The sequence below is a fragment of the Macaca thibetana genome, chromosome 18 (genome assembly GCF_024542745.1).
Source record: "Macaca thibetana thibetana isolate TM-01 chromosome 18, ASM2454274v1, whole genome shotgun sequence".
Lineage (NCBI taxonomy): Eukaryota > Metazoa > Chordata > Mammalia > Primates > Cercopithecidae > Macaca > Macaca thibetana.
In genome coordinates this window covers 41,831,607-41,855,277 of record NC_065595.1, presented here as the reverse complement: position 1 = coordinate 41,855,277, position 23,671 = coordinate 41,831,607, and the positions used below count along the sequence as shown (strand labels likewise).

At 38.0% G+C, this 23,671-nt stretch overlaps 1 long non-coding RNA gene across 4 annotated transcripts in view; it reads right to left on the bottom strand.

Moving 5' to 3' along the window:
• LOC126940994 (uncharacterized) overlaps window positions 1-23,104 on the bottom strand; it is a 139,217-nt gene extending 116,113 nt beyond the window's left edge. For 2 of the 4 annotated variants that reach the window (XR_007721034.1, XR_007721036.1), the window contains exon 1: window positions 22,792-23,101. This is a non-coding gene — a long non-coding RNA (uncharacterized LOC126940994). Of the gene's footprint in view, window positions 1-22,791 lie in introns of all 4 variants that reach the window. The other 2 variants (XR_007721035.1, XR_007721033.1) reach the window with 2 other exon arrangements.
• Window positions 23,105-23,671: the final 567 nt, after the last annotated feature.

Here is a 23,671-nt window from a genome sequence, read left to right as displayed (position 1 = left end):
AAAGATCCACCTTGCACTCCAGCATGGGTAACAGAGTGCGACTCTGTTTAGAAAGGAAAGAAGAAAGGGAGGGAGGGAGGGAGGAAGGCAGGGAGGGAAAGATCCACCTTAGTTTTAAATTTTAAACCTTGCATTCCAAATTAGGCTTTTTCCTAAAATATCAGTACTTGGGATGGTATTTTGATTCTCTTTCTCCTACTGACTTTCATATATTTAGCTGCTGCCTCAGGAAATCAATAGGAGAAATTGTGATTGATGTAATAGAATATAGGCACTTCTTGGTCTCAAGTAATAGCATCATCAGAACAACTATAACTTCTATTTGCCGATTCTGAGTATACATTGCACAGAGGCCCAACTAATTGCTAAATCATGTTCTGGCTTTCAAATTATCATTTAGACTTATGAGATTTCTACATATTCAACATCAGTCAATTGATAACTTATAAAAGAATGATATATGCTGCCAAAGTCAGCACATCAACAGATGGATGGATTTTTAAATGTGGCATAAACATATGATGGAATATTATTCAAGTTTAAAAAAGGAAATCCTGTCTTTTGCAACAACATGGATAAACCTGCAGGACATTATTCTAAGTGAAGTAACCTGGGTGCAGAAAGACAAATACTGCATGATTTTGCTTATAAAAAGAACTAAAATAGTCAAACTCATAGAAGCAGAGAGTAAAATGATGGTTGCCAGGGGCTAACTGGTGGGAGGAAGAGGGGGGATGTTCATCACAGGATACATAGTTTCAGTTATGGAAGAAGAATAAGTTCTGCAGTTGGAATGTATAGCATAGGGACAAAATTTTAAAATACTGTACTGTATACTTGAAATTTGCTAAGAGGCAAGTTCTGCCCCATTCACCCACAGACATACACACACGGTAATTATGTGTGATGATAGATATGTTAATCAGATTGTGGTTATCACTTCACAATGTATAAGCAGAACTAAACACCAAATTGTAAACCTTAAATATATACCATTCTGTCAATGTAAAGCAAATTATAAAAGAGCTATCCATTTACAACTTATCTTGTATCTTTTTACATTTTATTTTGGAAAAAAAAGTATGCCTGGTCTCATTGAAAAAGAAATATGTATGTTTCCAATACACACAAATAGAGTATATGGGTTAAAAGATATCTTTGCCAAAGGAGGAGGCATCTTTAATTTGCATAAACAAACATAGCTATATTCTGAGACATCTGGAAGGAAACAGCCTGAGAGTCACTTTGCCAGAAGTCTGGCATGGAGTTTGGATATGTTGAATAGGCATTGACGTCTCACAACTGACTCCATGCTTGACGTAGGTCATGTTCCGATAAATTTCTAGTATAGTCTGGCACAGATGGAGAATCATGAAAACTCAGAAAATCATCACAGGCATCACAGTGCCTAAGCTAATATATTATGATGTTGGCAGAAGAGTTTATGAATTATTTTATAGTTTACTCCCATCTAGTTAAATTTCAGTATAAGCCACAGATTGTATCCCTCCTCCCCCTAGTTCTTATCAAGGTTGTTTGTTTGGGAAAACTATCAATATTTTGTTGATAGCTTTTACCATCAGATGAAACCTTAGAGGCTACCAGGCCCCAATTATTTATTTTATAGATGTTCTTTGCTTGGTATGTTGTAAATGGAATTAACTTGCATGTTTGTGTCTTCCTAATCCAAAAATAGCCAGTTTCTAAAGGGAGCAGCTAGGTCAGAGCTTTAAATATCAGGATGTTCCATAATGTTTACCACACAGAAGTTTTAAAAAATGACCTAAATAAGGTTCAGGCCTATGCCTAGGAAGGTTGCAGAGAGGGTGCGTGGCGGAATTCAGCTTATATTGGTTTTAACTACTTTGCTTCCGCTTCTCCCCATCCTTGGGTTAAAGAAGTTCCTCGTCCTTTCACAGTTTCTACAACTCAATTTTGAAGGGCCCTTAATCCCTCAGATTATCTTTCAAAATATTGTGTCCAGGATTGAACACTGTACCCTGAGCACAGTTGGATCCTGAAAAGAATGGCTTTATACTGGTCTTCCTTCTAAGAAAATATAAAGCCTCCTCTTTCTGTCCCCTGCCCCAGAATCATTAAGGTGCCCAGGTGATCTTGACTCATCTCCAGTAAACAACCCTCTGCAAAACTCATCTCTGCTTTAGAGGAACCTCTAGTGTTGGATATGATTCCCAGGGTTCCGAGGGACTGGGATTAGAGGACTTGAACATTATTTTTAACCTACAAGGGCTTGGGGATGTCCCCAAGATTGAATTTCCCAAGGAAATATGTTTTCTAGCTGGTCTGTTTTGCATGTTTTATGGATTTATTTTAGCAACATAAGAGGGACCCATCAATTTTGATAGAAAATTTAACAACACAAGACAAAGCCTTCCAGATTCATCCCCATGTTCAGTCTAGCCCACAAGTTGTTTATAAAGTGAGGCAATCAGCTCTTGCGACTTTGTCCTCCCAGAGATCAATGTAAACTGATTAAGGACAGAACCTTCAAAGATACATCTTCCATTATCAACCCAAAGAGGGGCCAATGTGACTAAATTTGTGTAAATCTTTCTATAAATTAAATGTACTTCCCTTTGCCTCTCCCTCCCAAAAGTAGGAGTTTAGGGGCCACTGAATTTTTAACATAGATCTTCCCCTGATTTAACAAAAATGACTTCTTTCACATTTCAACAGGTTCCTCAGGGACTTAATATGTGAGATTTGTTGAGCAAGCCTGTGCTTAAGCTTCTGTGCCTTTCTTGATAGTTTAGATTTTAATTTTAGATTCTGTTCTTTTCCCCCTTTTTGCTTTCTACCTTTTCTCTATGTTATTTCCTCTCTGTCTCTGTTTCATTCCACCCAAAGGGCACTTCACATATTATAGGAGCAAACACACCAGAGTTTTAATCCAATGTGCATATACCTGCCCATTTGCAGACTAAAGAAGCTCTGTGGGTCTCGGGGGTGTCAAAATACACGGGCTTCTCCAGGCCACCAGAGGCAGAGGACTTGCTCCACTGCTTGCCAACTCAGGACCATCGAGGGTTCTTCAAACTCTTTAAGCCCTCGGTTAAATGAGATAAGAGTTGGACTCACTTCATAGCTTGACAACGTCCTTGCATGTGACCCAATGTAATCTGTGATATTAAAAAGAATATTCTGTGGAACCCTGACAAGGAAAATTTGAAAAATAAATATCTTTGACAGTTCTCTCTAATGTTCTTTCTCTTATTTGCAACCTCTGAGAATACTTGTGCATGAGGCAGATGGATCTATCCTGTTTTTTAATAAATGTACACTGAGGTCTTCCCCGCTCTTATACTTTTTTTCTGCTTCCACTCCTCATGCATGCTTAAATGACTCTCCTAGGAAATGTTGCTTATCATTCTCAGTATCATTACCCTGGGGTGCAGGGTATATATTTCAGAGCTTTCAGAGGGATGTATTTTAAAAGATTCTATCTCTCAGCACCTAACAGGCGTAGTTCTGATATTCCCCACACCACCCCCACCCCAAGAGTCCATTAGCCTTGGCTTAGAATTACTGGCAGTTAAAAAACAAAAACTGCCTACTAACATATTAAGGATGTATTAAGAAATCTGTGTCTTTTGATCTTTTTTTTTCCTTCAAGAATTTATAGTCTTTCTGTATATTGCAGTGATGAAATAAAAAGTGGTTTTAAGTTTTGTAATTTATAATCCCTCAAACATTTTAAAAATCTATTTATGAATTAGGGGCTCTATTATACATGAATCCTTTCTACTAAGGCAGCAATTTAGCAAGACCTTCAGGAAACCAAGAAATAAAAATTTTCCTCATTTCCAGGTAACCAATGCTAAACAAGTATTCCTGTTTGATTTGATCATAATTAGAGGGAAATTTCTGAGAAATATCTATTTCTGCATTTATTTGTTAATATATGATTTTGTTGTGGTCTTTGCCAGTTAAAAAAAAATTCCAGACCTCATTGCTAGAAAGAAAGGATTTCCATACGGGAAGGAGCCTTTGAGTTACCTTAATTTCACAAGTAATGAGCCAGCGACCCCTAAGAGTTCCCCTAAGTTCCTGTAACAGTGTGACCAGACCTTCTGTGACCAGACACCTGACCCTTCCATCCTGCACCACTACTTTCCTGCCCTAAACAGAGTGTCGCTTTCATTGTGACATCAGCTAATTCTCTTTTTCTAGGCTACCTTCATTTTGTAAAAGAAGGTAGAGCAAGCAAGCAAGCAAGCAAAGAGTTATCTCAATATTTCAGAAGCTCATAAGAAGTTTGGGGTCAAGCATGGTTATAAAAATGGATTAACATTTGGGCGCTTTCTTATGCAAACCTTTCCTGTTTTGCAGCCCTTGCCTGCTGCCAGTGGCAGAAAAGATGGGTTTTGCTTTGTGGTGGTGTTGTTCCAGCCCAGTAAAAGGTCTTACGCCTTAAAAGTGCACAGACTAGATCCGTGCTTGGCATTTTTCACTGCCAGCAAAACAGCAAATCATGCTTGGGAGATGTCACTTGAAAGAGAAAAGGCACAATGGGTTTCATTTTTCCATCATAATTTCCTTTGAAATGAAAAATGAATTTTCACAGGCAAAGGGACTCGGTTTGTTTTGTGTAGTCATGAGGCAGCTTCCTGTAGAGTCACACAAAGCATAGGATTTGGCGCTTACTGGATATTTGGTCATTTCTCTTTAAATTCCTTTGCTTCTAACCATCTCTCTCCAACCCTAACCTACCCACTTCTACTCTGAATAGGTGCAGCAAAGGGTGAGGGGCTGAAAGGGAGTGGGCAGATAGGATAAGGAATGCAGTTTCCAGAGAGAGGGGCAGAAAGACAGGAATATCCAAGTACAGAGGCAATGACTGAGGAGGTCACACACACCTAAGGTCGGAGCAGGCAGATGGGGAGTCAGCAAGCAGCAGCAGCCATCCCAGCCCCTTGTGGAGATGAGGCTGACAGGGCCTCTGACTTTCTTATCTTAGACCAGAGAACAGTCAGGGTTGGACTGACTGGTGCAAACAAGTGCAGCCTGTGTATGGGACAAAAGTAAATGACGCAGAGTTGACTCAAATGCTCACACTGATGTGACTTTTCACCTAGAATAAAGGTGCTTTTTTTCATCGGATTGCTTTCATACATTTAAATGTCACTATATGCATAAGAAAATGGCTTTGCTGAAAAGAGGGCTTTCAAACATTTTCTTTAACACATTGTATGAAGTGTGTTGTATTATGCAATTAAATGGACAATTATTTATAATCACAATGCAGGCACAATTGGATAGGAACAAATAGAAACTTTATTAAAATATACATGTCTAAGCAATTTTTATATAAAAGAAAAATACCATTTATTTTGGATTACCTCAAAAGTATAATAGCTGGGTAATTAGAGGGACTTGTTAGAAAATGATAATAGAATAATAAGTGAGGCATATTCAAAGAAAATTGAAATAAATAATGTGTAGTTTATAGAACCTTTGGTCCATGGAGTATAATTGATATTATTTGGGAACTTGTTTGAATCTTTGGCCTCACCCCAGACTCACTGAGTAGAAATCTGCGTTTTAACAAGATACCACATAGTTCATATGGCCATTAAAACTTGATAAGCCCTTGTTTAAATGACCAAAGGAATCAAATAATGCTGAAATGTTAAAGTTCCTTTTTCTTTTTCAGTAAAAGAATTTCATCATGACTCAATTCTACATGGATAAGGTGCATGTAGTTAGAGAGCTTTGCAGAGATCCATTCTGGATACAATGTAGAAGATAGGGGGTCCTGCTGAGAGATGAAGTGGGGCAGATTTGTGGGAGGAATTTTCTAGAAGGCTGTTCATATGATCATAATAAACAATGGCAGTATCTATCGTAGACAGGTGGCCTAAGCAAATCACAGGCTAAGATGGAGAGACCCAAGCCTGTAAGTGCAATTATTGAAGGGGTGATAATGCAGGAGACCATAGAATTGATGTGAAGTTTAGGGTGGGCGAAGCCAGTCGAACTCACTATCTGCATCTCTGAAACCCTGATGTATGGTGGGGTCCTCACCAGAAAAGAAGTAGTTCTGGGATATAGACAAATAAATCAGAAATAAACAGTCAATTTCCTGTTCTCAACTATGAAAACTATGTTGCATGTTTATGGGCAAAGACTAAGCAGTGTTTGTGATTCGGGTTATCAAATAATATTGTCCAGCTTTAAGATTTAAAAATGAGTTTAAATTCTATGCTGCAAAGTCTGTGGTAGAAAATTAATTTGGAGGCAAAATTGTGCATTCCAGAACTAAAATTTTGAGCTACAGTATGCTACATGAAATGTTTACACAGTAAATCTTGAGTATATCTTAGGGTTTATGCTCCAAAATCCCAGAATGGTAGGGTTGTGGGAAACAGAAGAGTAGAAGAGAGTTAAGACTTTTTCCTGGGATGGAGTGAAGTTGGTGAGGCCAAGAATGAACTAGGAGGGGAGAGCAAGAGGTTACTGGACCACAGGGTCAATGAACACTCATAGCAATGAACCCTCTCCTTCTTTCTTAGACTTGCATGGAGAAAGCCTCTGGAAGACCCTTGTATTAAAAATGAGAAGGCTGAGACAGACTGGAGCAGCAGCAGGCAGATCTGGAGGGAGAGAGAGAGAGGAAGGGAGAGGAGAGGGGGCTCTGGTTTCCAAAGCTGAGTTCCTTTTGGCATCACAGAGCATGGGGAATACCTGAGAAGTCTCTGTGAGTCATGATGAGAGCTATAGGGAGCAAAGGACTAAGTGTCTGGTATGGTGTGTGATGGGGCAGCTTCTTAGAAGAGGCTGAGGGAGGAAGCCAGGCTTCAGAATATGAGCAACAAGGAACAAGTTATGTGGATAAGTCAACTGCCCAAGCTTGACCTACAAGCGATTATCAGGTATTACCAAAATGAAAGACTATTGTATGTGCATGGGAGTTCGCTGCAGTATCCAACCAGCACAGCAGTGATCAAAGGTGGATGCCTCACCTTTAAAACATCTCTCCTACTCCCTGGCAATTTAGATTATCTCCTGGCAGAAAGAAAATGTAGAAGTAAAGTTAGCTTAAGCTGGCAAATCAAAATTTCCATCATCTGCATGGATGAGGCTCCAGAGCAAAGTTAATGTCAGTTTTAAAGAAATAAAGATAATTTTTTATGAAACTGACTTTTGTTACTGTACATATTAAACTGGCTACAAGTATATTTTTGGAGTGTAAAATTTACTAAGACCCCTGAATACCATGTAGTCCTTTGATGTTCAAGCTATGTTTCATGGATATCTGGAGCTCCTTGGGGTGAACGCCAGGAGCAGACAAATAGGCCAAACAAAGGGGATGACATCCAATTTCCTTTCTTCCTGACCTTTCAATAAGTCCACCTTCTATACTGGACAACCACTAATCTTCTCTAACTACAGCTTGTCTGATGATAAAGAGTCAGTGGGTCATGTCTGAAAGCTCCTCTATGTCCGAAGAATACCTGGAAGCTTTCTTCCCTATTCAGCCAGTACTCTCTTCCCTTTACTGTCTGCTGGAGTTGGCACTCATTGAAAATGCCTCGGACAGCACCACTGATGAGAGAGATTCTTAAGAGTCTTACAGCCTCATGTAGACAATTACGATACCATAATCTGAGTGTATTCTTTACTCTGACCCACTCCTCTGCCTTATATTCTGGAGGAGTGGCTGCAGGGCTGGCCTCCTTAGGCAATGATATAACTTCTGTTTCTCAGAGATGTGTAGGCTGATTGGGAAATTATCTTATTTTGCATGCTCAAGATCTCCATCCCTGAAGCGGGACTCAATGACACTTCAAAAATAGGGCCCAGTGGCATTGAAAGATAATTATCTGAAGAACTAAAACTTGTTCTATTGACTATAATGCATCATCCTTTGCTTCTTAAGACCTCAGGTCTCTATAGAATCTGCAAAGACAATAGTTCTGTATTCCATGGTGACTGGAGTGACTTAGAGGTTAAAATACAAATTGTAATGGAATAGAAGGGGGCATGTGCAGGGAATGAGTAAAAGAAATGGCAAGATGAAGTTGAAGTCATGAGAATTAATTTCACAGAAAGGTTGTTATTGCCCCCGTTAGCAGCTAAAATTCACATACAGGCACATCTTAAGTAATGTGTCGAGCTGTCCGAAAGATAATTTGAATCCTGTCAAGGCAAACAAGAATATGCTCACAAATTCAAGAGCAATATATGTGCAATTTGCACAACATCAATTTCTTTGGTTGTTTTTGGATGGAGCCATCACCATCAATTAAGTTAGTGACTCTTTGATTCAAATTACTTTTTGACATGTAGTCAACTAAATGGCTCACACAAGCATTATTTTCTGCAGGGTTCCCTAGGCAGCCATATAGTAAATGTAAACAGGTAGGAAGGCAGAACAGCACTGCTGCAGTGGCAACCTCCTCCCCCTTGCAGCAGAGAGAATAATAACATGAAGAAACGTGGAGACATTATTAGATGGCCAGGAATAAAGCTTCTAAAAGAGATTTGCTTATTTATTATATCTTGCTACTGATTCAATATTTCTCCACTTGAGGTTGCCTCTTAACCCCACATTGGGCTCTTATAATCAGGTCTCAGAGGTGAAGCAAGGGTAAGGCTGACTCTCAGACTACAGAAAGATCATATGCCCGGATATAAACTTGAACTTTATAGGAGTGGCGACGGAGAACAATGATATTATTGACAATGTCACAGAAATAAAGCTTCATGGAGCAAACATGTTTTCAGAAGCATATGTGTTAGAGAGCATGTACTCAGAGAATGAAGATATTTAATTATGATTTTTTAATGCATAACATGAGGGATTGACCTCCAGCAACTTTTTCATTATCATGGTCAGATCAGTTATACCATTAAGGCCAATGTTATCCATATTCAGGATAGACTTGGTTGAGGTTTTCAATAGATTAAACGAAGTTCTCAGGTGTTAGAAATTATTCAGTCCCATGCCCACCTGCTTCCACATTAAGATTAAGAGCAGGGATTCTATCTATTGTGTTCACAGCGCTGTCCCCAGAGCCTATACCATATCTGGCACATGGTAAGTGAAAAAATAAACTACAAAATAAAACTCTGTTGGTAAAGTGTATGAATTAATCACAAAATAAATTAACTTTACATTTGGTGGTTAGAACAAAGAAAATCTAAATTCTGGTCATGGCTTGCATTAACCAGCTATGGACCTCTGGGATCACTTCAGTTCTTCAGGGCTCTGTCATACTTCTCTATAAAATGGAATAATAACATAAATTCCAACTATTTTAGGGCCAATGGAAAGACAACATGATAGAATCCATGTGAAAATAGCTAGACAAGCTGGGAACACTGAACAAAGTAAACCGTTGTTTTTGTTTTCTCATCACTTCCTACAGACATCGGTTCTTAAAGAATATTTCTAAAGGGAGGAAGTAGCACAAATCCCTGAGCTGCCTACACTACAGTCCAATTTGATATTTCTTATGCACGAGATAAAATGTTTCATGCTAAGATATACAATTCCAATACCTTTGTGTTTACTGGTTTATAAAATTCAGGAGCATAAAATCCCAAGTTTCCTTGGGTTTTTGCCAAGCACAGAATACAGATGGAAAGCTGAACATTAAGCCTGTTATGCCAAACTTAAATTTGGTCATAAATTGCTGGATAGTTTCAGTTCAAAGAAACATGGCAGTATTATCTTTAAAGCACATTACAACTGAAAACCAGAAACCAGGGCAGGAAAAAACTGACAGGGAGAAAGTGTTTTCAAAGGAAACAGGGACAAAGCAGGTCCATTTTCAGCTCAGTCTGAATGCTCATTTATGTTGTCTCATCTTTCCTGCTATACTAAAATCACTTTTATTCATTCACTCATTAAATATACATTTACACAATGCCCCCTAGGCCCAAGGCCTGTGGAGGTCGTAATTAAAAAGCCGTACTTATTGCTCTGTATCAGGGAGGGTTCTTCAGTTGCAATCAAACAGAGGAAAAAAAAAAAATATATATATATATATATATATAAAACTCTAGCTAACTTACTCAAAAAGAGACTGCTGTTAGGGTATAGGAAAGTGGAAATGGGCTGAAAGGCTAAGGGGAAACTCAGGATTTAGAAATTATGCAGAATGTGGTTGCAGCAGATGAGAATCTGGAAGTTTAGTAGTAGACATTGTCTCCAGTTGTACCCAGATCCTACTGTGAGAGTGAACGGATCACAACTATTAATAAAGTGGTACCAAGAACACTGAAGTTCAGAGAGAGGGCAATGAAATGCTGGAGTTTTGAGAGAACGGTTAAGGAAGGCTTCACTGCAAAGGGTGATGGCATCAGAAAAGTTTCGTCTTGGCATTGAAAATCATTCTTGTTTATGGTATCCTTTTGGTTTTTTTGTTTGTTTGAATTTTCAGAGACAGGGTCTCACTCTGTTACCCAGGCTGGAGCGCAGTGGTGCCATGTCAGCTCACTGCAACCTCTGCCTCCTAGGTTCAAGTGATTCTCCTGCGTCAGCCTCCCAAACAGCTGGGACTGCAGGTGCCCACCACCACGCCTGGCTAATTTTTGTATTTTTTGGTAGAGACAAGGTTTCGCCATGTTGGCCAGGTTCAAACTCCTGACCTCAAGTGATCTGCCCACCCCAACCTCCCAAAGTGCTGAGATTACAGGTGTGAGCTACTGCGCTTGGCTCCTTTTGCTGTTTCGTGAGTTCTGACAGTCCATGGAGATCATCTTTCTTATAGCCAGGAGTAACTCATTCCTAAGAAAATAGATTTAAAAACAGGGCACTGTCAGTTCTGTGTTCTGTACAGTTGTCCCCTACAGATTCCTTTTGGTGGAACCCCAGAGTGAAACCACCATACATTGGAATCTAATATATAATGAGTAGGTCTTGTAATCGAGATGCATGAGGTGATGAGAAACACTTATTTTAGTTTGATTTCGCTTTATTTTTCTTTAAACTTGAGAACAAATGTTACATGCCTTTGGGGAATTTTAAATTCAAGATGTTTAAGTTGCAGCACTTTCACTTTAAGACATGTGAAGTAGAAATAGACTGGAAAAGATGCCCTTTAAAGCCAGTGAAATCAAATAATGCAGCGAAAGTGTCTAGAAGAGATCCTGACACCAATTCTGAGATAGTCAAGGATGAACTCAAAGACTGTAGGTAAAGAACATTAAGACCTGTTTATTCAATAAATTCATAGTGACCACCTGCTGAGTACAAAATCCCCTGGTACGAAAGCAAGGGAACTATAGTTGAGGACATCTGGGGCCACTCTGCCTAGGGACAAAGCATCATGTGCTGAAGTGTCTTCTGGGTGCTACTGGCCAGGAGCAAAGAACAGTAAGGATGGGAGAACACCCAAAGTACGTTCTTAAGAAATAACGATGATTTTGTCATTTCTCAGCCTCACTTCAGAGTAAATAAGGGGCTTATTGAAACACCTCTGTTTGGGGGACTGAGACAAGGAGCAATGTCTATTATAAAATTGTTCCAAAGCAGTTGCACTATCAGATGTTAGCCAGGTTTCATATGGAACAAGGAGGTAGAAAGAGAACCTCTCTGTAGGGGGGTTGCACAGCCCAAAATACAGAAGGTAGGAATGGGTGGGTGAGGGGTGGAGGCTGATGGGCCTCCTCTGGCTGGATATGAGAGGTGATAAAAGGGCAGGGAAGGGAGGGGAACAAAGGTAGTTCTGAGATGTCACAGCAGAGAGAAAGTGGTAGATACTGCATAACCATTGAATCATTAGTTCTCACAGCAGGCATATAAAATACAAAATCTTATCTCCATTTTACAAATGAGAAAACGATGCTCTGAAAAAAATATATCCAAGTTTCTACAGTAAATAAATAGTAGTATTTGCTCATTTGGATCTATGTGGCACCTTTTTTCATTCCAGCATCACATCACATTAAAATTATTTGTGTCTTTTTCTTTCCAAAAATATATTATCTCCTTGAGAAAAGTGCCCATATTTTACTGTTACTCATACATTTACAACAGAACACGGCATATCATTCTGATTTTTTCCAAAATGTTGTTTGGTGATAGTGTAAGAAGAGATCTCTGAGTTTTCTTCCAAACTTGTTTTCTTGTTCTAAAACTTCTGACCTGAAGACCTTAACTATGCATAGCCATTCTTACTCTTCTTGGTGTTACATACCACATCGTTATGGTCACTGTGACTACATGGTGCAAGTTACTACCAACCTTCTGATTTACTGCCAAAGCTCCCTGCCTATTCTTCCCATTGCTAAGTTTGTCTCTGCACAGTCTTTCTTAACCCAACATCAAGAATGAGCCAAAGGAAGTATCCCAGATAACATTACTCCTCTGCTCAAAACCCTGCAGTGGGCATCTCATGTCATTCAGGCTAAAAGTGCCTACATTGACTTAGAAGGCCTTACATCATCTATTCCAAGCCAATCTTCTCTCACTAAGGTTCCTCTCACTTAATCCAAGTCCCCAGATTACTGCCCTAGATGATCATAAATCTCGTATAAATGAACGAGTGAATTCTTTTTGGGGCGTAAGGTAAAATCAACATCCACCCTTCTCCAAATAACAGCACTACAGATTTCGGAGAACCTTCCAGGATTTTTCTTTCTGGATCTAATCACTTCCATCTCCTAATCACTCTTGTAGCGCAGTTTTCAGAGTCTTTCTTCTGAAGTTTCACTCTAGATTTTCCATGTCTTTCTCAATATGTGGTTTTTCAAACTGAATTCTACTCTAGGTGCAACATAACCATTCTAGAATAATATAAATCTCATCAAATCTTGGCCAACTGACTTAAAAAACTAATTACATACCCTGGTAATATCACTAAAACTAAAAAGTGAAATTGTTACGAACTATTTTTTAATTCACTGTGTATTAATTGTACGAAATTATTACTATGCTTTTTAAGAAGTGGTTTAATTGCCATCCACACATTGACTGGGGCCTATTTGTTATTCAGGTTTTGCCTCTGACTGTGGAAAGAAAGACCTTATTTTATGTATGTGTATATGTATGTATGTATGTATGTATATCAATTCACTGTTCCTCATTGTATTGAACTACACTCATGATTAGCCTGCTTTAGAGAAGTAGTATCCACTTGAGGTGATAGGACAGTCCTGGTGGGATCAGTGTGGATGTTTTAAGATTTCTGTGGAGTAAAGGCCATGAAGGAAACCCAGACACTGTCAAAGAGACCACTCGGTGTCCAGGCCTTTTGAGGTTGATGACCAGTTTGCTTATGACAAGTGACTGACAGACTGTGAAACTACATGGAAGTTCTATACAGTCCACACATGGACACTGATTGATTAAATCAAATGCACGAGAAAGGGCATGATGTCTGAAGAAGCAAATGTATGCAGTTTTACCCCCTCCACAAAGATGTCTTAGATTAAAATACATGACAGATGGGGGAAATGATAAGTGATCTCAGACTACTGGCATACGTCTATGTGCCCAAGATATAGATGAGATGAAAAGCTTTTTAATTTTTCCCCAGCTATGATGGACTAATCAAAGGAGAGAACATTAATTTAAAAAGAAATGTAAATTGCTTTATAAGGACAGGACACCAAATCTGGAATTACTGAGGCACAGTACACACATGTTGTGAGAGAATAGCTCTCTTTACATTTTGTTCTTAGCAACCAAAGCAGGCAGAAGTTATTCTGGACCTTGTCTGGGGCTGGAGCCAAGTATGACATGTAGGAAAGGAATCGGCAAACGTCTAGGGTCGACTGATCATTATATATTCAGATAAGAAATGCTCCTCAGGGTATATGTGGGGAAATAGCATCTAAAAAAGTTAATGCACTTTTTTAAAGTCTAGTTTTAAGAGTGTAAAATATGCCATAAATTGAAGCAAGAACGTTATCAACAGTAGTCCTGAAAACCTACTACTATGAAAAACCAGGAAATATTGCATTTAATTGGAAGATGTGAGGAATGCATGCTAACTATAGTCACTCTAATAGAATCCTAGGATTCAGAGCCAGACATGCAAAGACAGGGAATAGTGAAATGCCAAAATAAGTAGGTGTAATCTCAAGTATTGGGAAATTTAAAACAATGTGTCAACTGAGTGAACTGGTCTTACAAGAAGAATAGCTAGCCCTTGCTGAAATAATGGAGTGAAAATATATTTTTTTAAAATCCAAAGAATTCCCCCAACTACCACATTCCTTGGTGCTTTTACATAATTGAAAATTATTCATTGATGAAAAAAGATAATGACAAAGATGGTGATATTTCCTGTGGTTTCACTGGTAGATTATGATTATCAACTAAATCTTTTCTGGTGTGGTGAAAATTTAGCCACTTCTGGAGGATTCACAGCATGGAGGCATGGGATGAGTAAATCACTTGACCATAGCGTATTCTAGTTCAAATGGGAAAGAAAGGAAATAACATTAAGTCTTCATGTTTATCAGGAAATCAATTATCCTGCTCTATCCATCCCTCTGTTGAAACTGTAATTCAAAATACACACTCAAAGCCCTACCTCCTCTGAAAAGCTTTCTCAATATTAATTATTATGGTTCATGTTCATAGGATCAGCTATCTCACACATGTACACATACAACATATTCACACACAGTAAAATATACATGTTCATACCCGCTTTACACCTTCTTTACCCTTATTATTCATGTTTTCTTCATTTGTCATGCCTCATGTAGTATATCCTCATCACAGCTTCTACTGATGTTGTGAAAACATAGTTTTCTTTGAACAAATTATCCAGTAGTTTCTCATCTTCAGAGGAAGACTCTTCTAGTGACCCACAAGACCTTACTCAATCTCCACCTTCGCCACTTTGCAATCCTTATCTTTCTGATCTTCTGTATCCTACCCTGGCCTTCTTTCTACCCTTCAAACACACTAAACATATGCATGTCTTAGGCTCTCTGCCAAGAACACTCTTCCTTCAGTTATCTATCTACAAGATGTCTTCCTACCTTTAGTATTTGCTCAAATGCCCCACTCCTGAGTGAGAGCATCCCTGACAACCTAAATTAATATCACCCATCACTCCAGATCCCCATTTCCTGGTTCATAGATCTCCATAGCACTTACCTAATATACATTGCTTACATATGTTTTGCTTTTTTTCCTTCTAACTTCTCCCACCCAATTGTGCAACTAGAATAGAGCTCCACAATGGCAGTAACTGTGTCCATTTTGCTGACTGTTATACCCCTAGAAAAATGCACATTCACTGAGTTGATTGGGCCCACCTCCCCATTCACTCACTGACAACATTATGATAAGGTGTTATTCCTGTTTTTTGTTTTTGTTTGTTTGTTTTTACATATTAGGAAAGGAAACCAAGAGGCTAAGTAACTGACCTCAGATTACAAAGGGAAAATGGAGATTGAATCCAGGGAAGTCCAACTTAGACGCTTTACACTTACAGGTTCACAGACAGAAATGTCCTAGGATCTTCACAACAACAGTACTTATAACACCTTCAAGCTGTATATTTAAATGCCCATCAGCAGCAGAGTGAAAATATCCACACAATGGAACACTAAAAAATGAACTGTTGGGGTCCGTGTCGGGGGTGGTGGAGAATGAAAGAACACACAAAAGACAAAGACACACAGAGAACATGGCGGCCGCGCTCAGAGCCTCCGCCTCACTTTATTTATACTCCATAAACCCCACGTCAGCAGAAAGAACGCAATGCAAAACAAACTTTCTTTTCCCGGATGTAACCTTCTACTCAGTTCTTTGTTTCTATGCTCTTCCTTATCTGCCCGCCTTCTTGGTGCCTACGGGAGTTCATTAAAAGTTCAATTGGAGATACTGTCCTTGAGCCCTATCTATTCTCAGCATACTGTTTTCAAAGGCCCCTTCCTTTCCCCCCCCCCTTTTTTTTTTGTTTTGCCTCAATCCTAAAAAGGTAGTCCATATTTGTTTTTGTGGGTTTTTTTTGTTTTTGGAGGCGACGGAGGGAGCATCGAATTACCAAAAGAAGTAGACCCAATTTAAGTGCCCAAATATACTTTCAGAGATTGTAGAAATCCATGTCTTTATCTGGGTCCATGGGTTAAAGGCAACAAGGCGCTGACCCAGCTCCTGAAGGGTTACAGTTCCAGACAACACATGTAATTGTTGTCAAAATGTTTTGGAAATGTTTTGAGTGAGTTTTTGGATGTTCAAACTAATATTTTTATGGCCTATTAATAATTTTTGGATTACGGTCCAATTTTGAGAGATGTTAAAAAGCACAGGCGTTACACAAAATTGAGTGGAGTTCCAATCACATTGTAATGTTATCCGAGTACTGAGGACAGTGAGCTGATCTCCAAGCCATGTCAAGGCTTGTTTCATGTTGTCCAATCTTTTAGTAAGTTGAGAATCAATGTTTTGTTGTTGAAGCCATAACCGGTGAGATTGTGTCATTGCTGTACAAATTCAGCATTTTGTATGTTTTGATGAAGAGCGAGCCCTGTTATGGCCGTAGTGGAGACGATGGCGACAAGGCTCATCACCGAGGCAATTATAAGTCCAAGGGCATGGAGGGTTTGCTGGAGAGAAGTTTAAATATAAGTCTCAAGAGGTCATGCCCCCCATGGTCGCGTAAGGTTAACAGGTAGCCAAATTTTTTTACGAACCCTGAGGATATAAATATCCTCAGTAAAGTTGTGCCACCAGGAATGATTGAGGCAAGACAAAAATGTACACGTATTTGTACAATTAACAATCCCCATATTATTATTCCATGTCAAATTTCCTGTTAATAATAGGTAGGGCTTACAGACACAAGCAATAATATATCAGGAGGTATTTCGATATAACTGAATATGAAAGGAGTTATTCGGGTTAGAAAGATTAAGGAGCATATTCCCCACAAAAATGCTAATGGCATTGCCTGCAGCTAACAACTTCCAAAGATGACTTTGTACTTAGGCCTCCTTCCTGCCATACCAAGGTTTTATTATTGTTAGCAGCAATACTTTTATTTACCCGGTGTCATTTTAAAGGTATGTGACTAAATTTTGTTTGAAAATTACCGTGTACACTTTAATCAGTTATTTGCATCCCATTGTATTCTAATAAATCCGGGGTTTATTTTTCCGACATTGTTGCCACTCTAGCACCTCAATATTAGGAGAAACCTCTGGAATAGGACAAAAAGGTAAAGAACTAGGAATAGTTTCATTACTATATACAGAATGATTATAATAACAGTATTAGTAGCCACATGACTATGATTATAGTGAACAACCCAGGCTTCATGCGATTTTCGGAGACAATGAGAACTATTTCCCATGCATATTGGAAGTTCTTCCACTCCAAATTGGTATGTGTTGTTTATAATTTCCGTTTCCCATTTTATATTGTCCTTGTCTATGTAGGGGGACAGCATCCAAGTAGTGTCATTGGTGAAAACCTTAATTTCCGCCTCTCCCCAGGCGACTCCCTGATACAAGGGTGGAAAGGGAATATAAGTGCAATATTTATACAAAGCCTCACTAAGGGAAATAAGTCCCCCATCGAGGCACATCCAACAAAAGAAGAAATGCATGCTGAATCCAGTTTTTTTTTCAACAGGGTTTCAATTATCTTGTAGGAAACCACTCAGGTCCGCTCCCTGTAAGGACAAGAGCATAGCCCCGTCCCTGTTTTAGAACTTGCCCTAGAACATACTTACCTTCTTTATTAGGATACCAAATCTTTAAATTGTCAGTGGGGACTATCACCGAGGGAGGTGAAGAAAGATGGGTTACGACAGTGGAGTCTTGCAATTGTCTCCATTGATTTAAAAAATAATTAAGGTAAAAAGAACCTTCAAAATAAAAAAAATTAAGGTAGAAAGGTTAACCTTCAAAAAAATCTGGTTTTTTGGGGGGCTCATTTCCCCCCTTTTTTTTTGTTTTAGCAGTTGAGTTTTTAAGGTTAAATTTGTGTGCTTAATGATGGCTTGACCTTGACTGTTGTCCGGGATACCGGTGATATGTTGAATATTGTATTGTTGTAAGAAAACTTGTAATTTATGAGAGACATAAGTAGGGGCATTATTAGTTTTAAGTATAAGAGGAATGCCCATGATGGCGAAACAAACTAAGAGATGAGTAATAACAGAAATGAGAAAAGGTATCAATGGTATGATGAACATTTTAATCGTCCAAAAGAAGGGACATCTCGTAGATTAACCCCAGGATGGAAGGATGGAATGCTCAAAGGAGCACAGGAAGGACAAGCTCGAATAAGAGAACGAGCTTGTTTATGAGTTAAATGAAACCATTGTTGAAGGTCAGAACTATTAGTGTGATGTAGAGTATATTTTTGTTTTGTAGTATGTAGGTGGCCGATTAAAAGCAAATTAATTTGAGTATTACCATGAACTAATGGTTTAGAAAGTTGAGAATGAGAACGAAGATGAGTGATGAATAAAGGAGCTCGATGTTGGCTTAAAGTAAAGGATAACAAAGAAAAGAATTTTTGAAGAGAAGTAGTAGTACAAAGAGATAAAGTGGCCTGAGAAATATAAGAAGTAACATAAACGAGAATCACTAACAATGTTACAACCAGTAGTAGGGAAATTAAGTAAGACTATGAGAATAGCAAACAGTTTTTTCTATTGTACCGAGGGATAAGGATAAACTGTAACTCAAGATTGATGAAGTTTTTTGTCAAGAATCAGAAGTTGTAAGAAGATAAGTGATCTGACTATGAGTGAATTGAGAGATAATTAAGGAAGGATTTCCTCCCCAAAGTTGTCGACAGTGATGTCGTCTTTTGATGATTAGTTTAGTTAAACGATCGATATAAGTAGTCAAGTATTTAGATGTTTTATTGGACAAAAAGATCTACTTTAGTGGCCGATTGGTCTGATGAATTATTTCTGTAGGAGAATGTAAAGTATGAAATAAACAAAAGGAAAGGGGAACATTAGGAAGGGGCCTTTAAAGTTGTTTTTTTACAAGTTGGAGTTCCTGTAAAGCCAAAGGAGTTAAATGGCGTGAGTTGTCCAAGTGACTGTCTCTTTTTAGAATAGAAAAAAGATGTTATATTTTTAAAACAGAACGTATTGTTTGAAAGTCATTTAATATTTTGAAATGATTACGTTGACTTTGAATTTTTTGGGGTCGAATATTTTGTGTTTTTAAGGTATAACCTAAATATTGAATAGGAAAATTTAGTTGAATTTTTTTGGGGGCAATATTAAGTGAATAGAAAGAAAGCTGAGTTTGTAATGATGTAAAAGGACAAGTTTTTGAGATAAGGTAGGGCTGTTTAACATACCTTGAGGTAAAACTTTTTATTGATATCGAGAAAGTAGCTGAGAATTATTAAAAACAGGGACAGAGAAGATCCATACAATGATAAATTAACACAGTTGAGAAACTGATTTTTTACAGGATTTAAAGTCCTATGTACGAATTTTTGGCATATAGTAGGGCTATTAAGTATACTCTGAGGAAGAAGTTTTTGTTGATATTTTTGAATGGGTTGTTTATTATTATATTTAGGAATAATAAAGGCAAACTTTTTACAATCTTGAGGTTGTAACTGAATAGAGAAAAAACAATTTTTGAGATTTATGACCATTAATTTTTAACTTTGTGGGATAAGGGCAGGATTAGGAAGACCAGGCTGTAAACTTTTCCAAGGTTTAATGTAAACATTTATAGTTTTAAGACAAGACAAAGACGGGAATTTCATGTAGAAATATGTGGCTTTATATTTCTTTTGGCCATTTGTTTTTTGACTTACTCTTTTAGAGTTTTAAGTATTTTTTTAAATAATGGTTACTGTTTTACCTAAATAGGAGTGGTGGCTATGAGTTTAAAGGATTGTAGTCCATTTTGAATATCATATTTTTGGCAGTTGAGGAAATATGAGGAATGTTTAAAAAAGTAGTAAATTGTTGTGAAAGATCTTGTTCCCAAAAATTAATATTGATAGGAACAATATAAAAATAAAAAAAATCACTTGACCTTGTTGACCTTTAGGACCGACACCGGTTAAAGGTTCTACGTCTTGATAAATTACAGTAGTACTTAAGTCAGTGAGTATAACTGAAACTTGTTTTTTTTTTTATTGTATAGGCCACTAATTTAAACAAATAATAGACATATTTACCCCCGTATCAATTAACCCCTTAAAAACTATTTTATTAATGTGTAATGAATATAAGGGCTTTTGATTAGAAACTAAAGTTTTTCAAAAAACAGTTTTTTTTGTGTTACCAAACCCTCCCTATTGAGAATACGTTTCCCTGTCTCTAGGCATATAAATTGTGAGACTTGAACCATAATAAGAATTTTATTAGTAACATCATGTCCTTTTGGCAAAGGGTCACACACTTTAATAGCTAATTTATATACTTCTCTATTAGGAGACAAAGTATAAGGCTGAGTAATAGTTAAGTCAGTAGCGGCGCTCTGTTTAGTTGTCGCATAAGGTTAAGAAACTGGGGTAAGGTGTGGGATCCTTAAGGAGGACTTGAATTTATTTTTTGATGTTGTAGGCCATTGTTTACTGGGTATTGTATGTAGATTTAGTCAATAATCTAAGGCTAAATGGATACTTGAAATTGGGATTGGATTTGGTGTTGAGATACAACTTTTACTTAGTTATTGATTTTTTTTTCCTCCGATTATTTTAAGGAGGGTGACTACCAATTTTGTACTTTATAGAGTAGTCTAGAGGAAAGGGTTAAGCATGTAAGCTCTGGGGACAGAAAGTTATATTTTTATTTTTAAAATATAATAGCTATATGACTTTGGATACATTTATAAAACTGTCTTAACTTTGTTTTTTTGTCTACAAAATGGTAATAATTATAAAATTTGTCAGTTTTAAAGGGATGTTGGAAGAACTAAATGTAAGTGAAGATTTTTTTACAGTAGTGGACACATAGTAAGTACTTAGTATACTATGGCTATTATTACTGTTATTATTGTTAATATTACGTCTATTTATTTTAGCTCTTTAATGTAACAAGTGTAGAACCATAATTTTACATCCTTTAGAGTTACGCTGATCTTGTATTTTTTGGTCCTTTGACTAGTTTAGTGATTTATTACAAGAAACCTAGTTAGTTTGTGTATTTTTTTTTTTTATATTTTTTATTTGTAAAGACTGATAAACTAACTACATTTTTAGACCTGGTGACATAAATTGTTGGGGCCCCAAGCCTGTGGGCCCCGGCTCTCATTTTTCAGGAGAGGAGACAGTAAATTTTCACTTTTATTAGTTTTGAAATGACATTTATTTGTCCAATGTCGACCTTTACCACAACATTTGTATACCTCTGAAGCCAGCTTTCTGCCTTGAGAGATAAAAGTGTTTAATTTTTATGACTTTTTTTTGAAATGTTTAGGTTTACCACACTAAAAGCAAACACCTTGTTTGTTATTTCCTTTTAAGGCTTTAGACAAAGCTCCAGCAAATAATTGAGTATTATAAATAGCCCCTCTAACACTAACACAAGTTTTAATATATTTATCTAAATTGGCCCCATTGGCCTTTAACGATTTTAACAATTTTTGACAGTCAGTATAAGCATTTTTAAAAGACAACGTTTGTAACAAAATTTTTGAAGTAAGGTCAGCACCCACAATTTTTAATTGTTATTTTTACCTTATTTTAGGCCCTTAAAAACAAAGTCTTGATTTGAGTAAGGGCAACATTATCTAGACCAGCCTGAGTATTAAAAGTAGCATATTGGCCCGTGCCTGTGAGTTGTTCCTCAGTGGCTCCTGGGGGATCACACATAACATTTTTTTTAGCCTGTACATGCACCTTGTTTATTTACCAGCTGTGTAATTGTAACTACTGAGAACGATCAAGAAAAGCCTTCCCCAAAGTCTTCCAGTCTATAGGAATTATCAAATTTTTTGATGAAAAATATCAAGAAGACCAAGGATAGGGGTTCATAGTTAGAAATGGCAGCTTTCATTTCTTTTAAAAATTTAATTTGTAAGGCATTGAATTGGACATTATTGTCACCATTTGAAAACTGAGCATTAGGAGCAAAAGAAGCACAAATAATTGGAAACAGATCCAGCTCCTTAAATTTTTTTTTTTTTCTCTTTTCTCCCTCTCCCAATGGCGGGCAAGGCACTGAGAAAACTTTGCCAAACAAAGGTAAAGATAAGGAAGCCGGGGGGTTGGAGGCACTGGAAAATCCTCTTTTAACAGGGCAGAAGGAAAAGAAACAGGGAAAGCTCACAAAGGTGAATTAGAAGAATGTATCTGTAATATTTGTTGAAGCATTTCCATAATACACTGCATGTCAGAATTTCCCTTAGAAGAAGGAAGAGCTGGCTTTTTCTCTTCTCCCCCTTTTGCTACCCTGGCACAAATGGGCTCCATTTCAGATTTATTTTATTTTATTTTTCCAAATCCTCAGATACCTTTCCTCCTGTGGCTACCTTACCACACTCCGAATCAGTCTCAAGTAACTCTAATGTCTGAGTGATAGAGTTACACAAGGTCCACAATCTTAGAGGCATAATATCCCCTAACTGGAGCGCTCTAAGCAGAGCTTTTACTACCTGTAACCATTTTTTCCGATTCAGCTGCACTTTAGTCTGATACTGAAACCAGTAACAATGTTGTTCAACATGGGCAAACAATCGCTTCAAAGTCTTTTTCTTTCACTTCTACTCCCATAGACAGCAACAGTCCTTGAAACAGCCATAAATATTCTGAGGCCAGAGAGATGGAATTCCCATAATGAAAGCTTAAGAAGGTTCCCCTTAACAATATCCGGGCCTTACCCGCCCCTAGGGGGGTTCCCCTTCTTGTTCTCCCCTACTCACCCGTGCTGACCCTGCTCGCTGCGCCACTTGTTGGGGTCCGTGCCGGGGGTGGTGGAGAATGAAAGAACACACAAAAGACAAAGACACACAGAGAACATGGCGGCCGCGCTCAGAGCCTCCGCCTCACTTTATTTATACTCCATAAACCCCACGTCAGCAGAAAGAATGCAATGCAAAACAAACTTTCTTTTCCCAGATATAACCTTCTACTCAGTTCTTTGTTTCCATGCTCTTCCTTATCTGCCCGCCTTCTTGGCGCCTACGGGAGTTCATTAAAAGTTCAATTGGAGATACTGACCTTGAGCCCTATCTATTCTCAGCATACTGTTTTCAAAGGCCCCTGCAATGAACATATTTTTGAGTAAAGGATTCTAGAAATATGAGTCTATATTGTATCATTTCATTTATGTATATACTGATGTATACGACATAAACCAAAAAACGGCAAAATTGAATTATGTCATCAGAAGTCAGGATGGCGATTATTATCGTTGGGGGTGGCCGTAGTAGTGAGCAGATGGAAACAAGAGATGATCTTCTGGGGTGCTGCTAACATTCTGATTTTGTACCTTGAAGTAGGTATGTGAGCGCATTAAGCTTGTGAAAATTTATTGTTTTGTACCCTTATGATATATGCAAAATATTGCATGTGTATTTGCCATAGGAAGTATTCTTAGGGCCCGGTGTGGTGGCTCAGCCTGTAATCCCGGCACTTTGGGAGGCTGAGGTGGGCGGATCACGATGTCAGCAGATCGAGACCATCCTGGCTACCACCATGAAACCCCATCTCTACTAAAAAAAAAAAAAAAAAAAAAAATTAGCCAGGCATGGTGGCGGGCGCCTGTAGTCCCAACTACTTACGAGGCTGAGGCAGGAGAAT